The 6,055-nt window shown below is 35.6% G+C and overlaps 1 protein-coding gene across 2 annotated transcripts in view; it reads left to right on the plus strand.

Moving 5' to 3' along the window:
- The window catches only part of LOC119673885 (protein Skeletor, isoforms B/C), a 94,312-nt gene that overhangs the window by 718 nt on the left and 87,539 nt on the right, over window positions 1–6,055 (plus strand). The window lies entirely within an intron of this gene.

Consider the following 6,055-nt stretch of genomic DNA (forward strand, 5'->3'; position numbering starts at 1 on the left):
TTAAGCACTGCCGATAACTGGCATGCGAGTGTGCGTAATTCTTCAAATGATAAGATTGAAAGTCCAACAGTGCTGTAAAACAAACGCTTTGCAGATTTTATGGCAGCCTCCCAGAGACCACCAAAGTGTGGAGATCTAGGTGGTATAAATTTCCATTCTATGCCATCGCTTAGACAATGCTGATGAATATTTTTAAGATGTTGGCTACTTTCGAACAATTGTTTTACTTCAGCCAACTCGTTCCTTGCACCAACGAAATTCGTGGCATTGTCAGACCAAATTATTTTGGGATTTCCACGAATACAAGTAAAACGTTTCAAAGCAGCTAAGAACGATGATGTAGTTAGATCTTTTACCACTTCTAAATGTACAGCCTTCGTCGAAAAACAAACGAATAAACAGATGTAGCATTTTACTGGAGGTCTGGTTCGCACTTCAGATTTATAATAGAAGGGACCGCAGAAGTCGATACCAGTAGTGTGGAATACTCTATTTGGTTGCACTCTGTCGCGCGGTAGATCTCCCATTATATATTCGACATGTTTTTGCTTAAGTCGAAAACAACGAACACATTTGTTGATAACGCGTGTTATAGTTTTTCGACCACCAATTGGCCAATATTGCAAACGAATTGTGGCGAGCAGACTTTGTGGCCCAGCGTGCAAATTCTTCTGATGAAAATAGGTTATCATTGCGTTTGTGATAACATGAGCTTTTGGAAGTATCATTGGATGGCGAGCCTCGAAACTTAGTAATGAATGTTTTAGTCGACCACCTACACGAATTACTCCAAATGAATCAATAAAAGGATTGAGGGAGTAAAGTTTACTTGAACTATTAACATTTTCTCCTTTTTTTAATATTTTGTATTCAGCAGCGAAATGAGTTTGTTGTATGTTTAAAATCATTAATTTTGTACCCCTTTCAATATCCTGAGGATCAAGTTGGCCAGTTTTCCTTATGGTCTCTTTATGTTTGAGTGACACGAATCGATAAATATATGCGAAAACTATCTGCATTTTATTAAATGAGTTAGCGAATTTACAGGATAGCGTTAAATCTTGCTGACATGTAGTTATTAAAACTCTCCTGCGTCGTTCAGGTAATTCTGCTACGAAAACAGTATTTTGGGGCCAATGTAAATGCGATGTTCTTAAAAACTCAGGTCCTTGTGTCCAAAGTGTTGAGGCTAAAAGTTCATCTGGCGCTGCTCCTCTTGATAAGATATCTGCAGGATTCATAGAAGTTGGTACATGATGCCAATTCATGCCACAGGTAAGAGTTTGAATTTTGCTAATTCTATTAGAGACAAAAACGTTAAAATTGGACGGTTGTTCACGTATCCAAGATAATACCACCATTGAGTCTGACCAGCAATGAAAATCGCATGTAAAATTTATAGTTTTGACGACCATATCAATGAGTTCCGATAAAAGTAGAGCAGCTGAAAGTTCTAGCTTGGGAACTGTAAGTGTCTTTAGTGGTGCAACCTTTGATTTGGAGCATAGTAGATGCGAATCAAATGCACCCGAGCGCTCACACCTGATATATATACATGCACCATAAGCACTCAGACTGGCATCACAGAAACCATGTATCTGCACTTTAGAATTAGGCATTAAAACATAACGAGGGAATTTAAAACTGCTGATAATTGTAAGTTGAGAGCGAAGTTCAATCCATGCTGAGTATAATGCTTGTGGTAGACTCTCATCCCAATGCAATTTGTGTTTCCATAAGGTTTGCATGAAAATTTTAGCCTTGGTGATGATAGGTCCAATTAATCCGATTGGATCATAAAAACGGGCTATAGTTGAGAGAACAGTACGTTTGTTGATTTGCTGGCTACCTACCACTGGAGTAAATGAAAATAAAAAATTGTCGTGGTTTGGATCCCATACTAAACCTAATGCTTTAGTAATATCAGAACCATCTTTAAATTTCAATAATTGTACACGTTCGGAGTCAGCGATACCACACAATACTCTTGGATTATTGGAACACCATTTTCTGATCTGGAAACCACCCTTTTTTAATAATTCAGTAGTTTGCCTTCTAATGTTGATTACTTCATCCACGGTGTCGCCGCCTGACATTAAATCATCTACATAAAAATCTCTGAGAACGATTTTAGAACCCAATGGGTATGATTTCTCTTCATCGCGAGCCAGCTGATGCATTGCTCGAATAGCTAAAAATGCAGCTGGCCTTGTTCCATATGTCACAGTGTCCAATTTGAATACCTTTACGTCATCATCGAGATTACTTCTCCACAAAATGCACTGAAGATATTCATCGGGATGTGTAACACGCACGCATCGATACATTTTACAGATATCTCCACAAAGAGCAATTTTAAAATATCGGAATCGAATAATTAATTCAAAGAGTGTGGATTGAATTGTAGGTCCAGACATCAGCAGATCATTAAGAGAAAATCCGGTGGATGTTTTAGCTGACCCATCGAAAACCACACGCAATTTTGTAGTTGTACTTTCATTTTTTAGCACACAATGATGAGGTAAAAAACACGTTGGAACACCTGATGGTAATTGTGCTGGTGACATGTGCTTTAAATTTATATACTCATTAATAAAATCAACATATTGAGTTTTTAAATCAGCATTACGTTGCAACTTTCTTTCTAAACTGTGAAATCGTTGAAGTGCATGATTATAAGAATCTCCGAGTGAGTCGATATTACGCTGCTTAGGAAGTAAAACAGAATATTTACCAGAATCTAACCGAGTAAAATTTTGTTTGAAATGGGTTTCGCAATATGCGTCTTCGTCTGTTAGCGAAGAGTGCGCGTCAAAACAATTTTCTATTTCCCAAAACCTTTTTACAATTTCATTTAACGATTTTTCATTTTCAAATTCCAATTCAGTGGTTGATTTCTTAGCTATAGCTAACGAAAATGAGTGATTGTATTTTGGAATAATACCGCCACCTGATGCTATCCAACCCAGCCTTGTCTTCTGTAACATAAAATTATTTTCCAGACGAATTTGTCCAATACACAATAAGTTAAAAAATAAGCCGCCACCTAGTAACACATCGATGCTCTGTGATTTGAAAAACATCGGATCAGCTAAGGTGATGTTGTTTGGAATTGACCAATCTGAAATGTTTACGTTAAAGTTTGGTTGAGGATCTGTGATAGTTGTTGTAACGATCGCAGTGCATGAAGTTGAATAATCGCCTGAGTGCGATTTTGTAAATAGCTCAACAACCTTGTTTGTTTCAAGTGTAGAATCCCCTATGCCTGATATGGTTGTGTATGTTGTTTTCGTATTTAACTGCAGCAAGTTGACTAAACGAGAAGTTATAAAATTGAGTTGAGACGCAGAATCGAGAATTGCTCTACATGGAACGAAAGTTCCTGAGGAATTTTTGATGAGAATGATTGCAGTAGCTAGTAGCACACTATTTTCAGATAGAAATTCTGGGGCTTTAGGAATAGACGTTACAGAGGACAGTGAGAGCAGCGACGTATTTTTTGAAGTTGATGGCTCTTCCGACCGATTTGCTATATGTATTTCAGGTGCAACGCCTTTCGAATTAATTGGAGATACAGATTGCATATGAAGCAATGAATGATGCTTTGAAGCACAATGACGACAATGTCCAGACTTGCATTTATTCAATGCGTGACCCTTGCGTAAACAATTTAAACATAACAGCAACTTCTTTGCTTCTTTATATCGAAGCGTTGGGGAAAGATTTATAAACAGTGTGCACTTTGTAATATAGTGATCCTTTGAGTCGCAAAATACGCAAGAGATAGTACCCATATTTGCTGCCAAATAACTATATTTTTTAGTAATTTTCTTTCCTACCTGGTGGCTAGGTGTTAGGGAGACCATAGCACCGTCCATATTCTCCAATACACGACACCTTTTTTCTAAGAAGTCAGTCATCATTTCCCACGTTGGCAAATCATGGACGGACAACTCTTCTTCCCATTTAGCCTTTGATTTAGAATCGAGCTTGGCACTGATGATTTGGATCAAGAAATTGTCTGCGATTTGTTCTTTGGTGCCCAATGTTTGTAAAGCACGCATGTGCAAATTGATTCGATCACTAAGCTCTCTTAACTTTGTCGATGATTCATTCGATATATCCCTTGCCCACAAAATTTCCTTGACGTGTGCCTGTAAAATTAAAGGTTTATTATCAAATCTCTTTTTAAGTAATTCTAAAGCCTTAGCATAGTTTGCATCACTTAAACTCAACGATCTAATGATGTCAAATGCTGCGCCCTTTACGCTTGAAAATAAATGTTGTAGTTTTTCTGTTTCAGATAGTTCTTGGTTATTGTGAACTAAGTTTTCAAATATGGCATGAAAACTAGGCCACTCAGTATAATTTCCATCAAACTTTGGTATTTGTAATTCTGGAAGCCTAATTGTATTCGCCATTGACCTGATGTCTTGCTGATTCTCACCTGACGATTTATGTATTGTTGTAGAGCAACTTGGATTGAATGTACGTCTGACTTGAAGCTCATGTTGAAGTTTTGATCGAACTTTCAAGTACAACATATCGAAATCAAACCGGACCATTCCATCAAATTCGGATATGTCCAATTCCTCAAGAGTAGATTGAGTATTTTCAAATTTATTGGCCAGACGCTCCACATGCTCCAGCCGAACAGAAATATCGGAATCACACAAACTGCTTAAATATTCAGGAGTCAGAGTCTCATTGAATGTTGTTAATTGAAACTTTATTGAAGTGGATCTTGATTTTAAGAGAATTTGTGAAGGCTCACTTGAGTGCTCTGTTGCCCCATTTACTTCAACTTCGTCTATCATGATCAATAATTTAACTCGTGTAAATTTCAAATGTAGCGTGTTCGTATTATGAATTAGTTGCACGATTGCTCCGAAAATTGCGTTTTGTATTTGCCCGAATTGACAAATATAAATCTTAAACACGACACTTACTAAAATTTATTTTATGACACGATAGCATAAAATAATATTTGTTCATATACCGATCCAAAATAAAGAAATGCACGATAGCACAAATTGTTTATATATGTCCGATCTGCCGAACTTTAAACTGAAATTAATTGAATATATTTTATGACACGATAGCATAAAATAAAGTTTGCACATAAATGCAGCGAAAGTAAAAATAGAAAGAATGCACAATAGCAATCAAAATGTATGTTAAACTTGTCCGAGTTGACAAACTTCATCGAAAAATGTTTCCAAAATTAAAATGCATGTGCATTATAAAATGTTTTGTACGAAATTAAATCCGAGTATATTTTTTCAATCCGATCACGTCGGGGTCACCAATGATTTGATATGATAATATTTTTTATCACTTTGTAATTATTTATTTATATATTGTTTCGAAATGATAATATTTTATATAAATGTACATTCTTATTTATTTTACAAAATTTGAAAATTTATAAACGAGTGAACCAAAGAAACAAATGCGTGCGTCTTCGCCAACGATCAACCGGTAAGAGAGAGTTGCAAATTTTGATACAAAGCATAAAAGGCAAAAAAGCAAGAACAAAGATTTAATAAAGCAAAAATGAAATGCAAATCACCTTTCAAACAAACAGTGTTGCAGTGTAAAACAATGTTAAAAATAATTATTACTACTCTAAACAGTATGCTAATACAAAAAATTGTATACACTTCACCAAAGATTAATATTACTATTTTAACTGATGGTTTGATTATAAATAAATGTTTGGTAATTTAAATTTTATGTTTAACTCAACATGATTTGTCACTTAAATACTTTATGCGCAGTGCTTTTTCTGGTGTTTCATTTGCTGTCAACTAATCATTGAGAGTTAGTATACTAGATACATTGTTTTGGCATTTATTGATTACGTTTGTTTGCGTTTGGGAAATGTTCGCAATTTCGCAACGTTAATTACGTTGTTCTTCATTGTCATTCTTTCGAGTACACATTCAATGAATGCTTTTCGAAGTTAAATTTTCTTAATAATCACATGTCAATTCTTCAAAATATCGTTGAAATGAATTTTTGGCTGATCATACAGCTGTTACGGTTATTACCA

The sequence above is a fragment of the Teleopsis dalmanni genome, chromosome 2 (genome assembly GCF_002237135.1).
Source record: "Teleopsis dalmanni isolate 2A chromosome 2, ASM223713v2, whole genome shotgun sequence".
Classification (NCBI taxonomy): domain Eukaryota; kingdom Metazoa; phylum Arthropoda; class Insecta; order Diptera; family Diopsidae; genus Teleopsis; species Teleopsis dalmanni.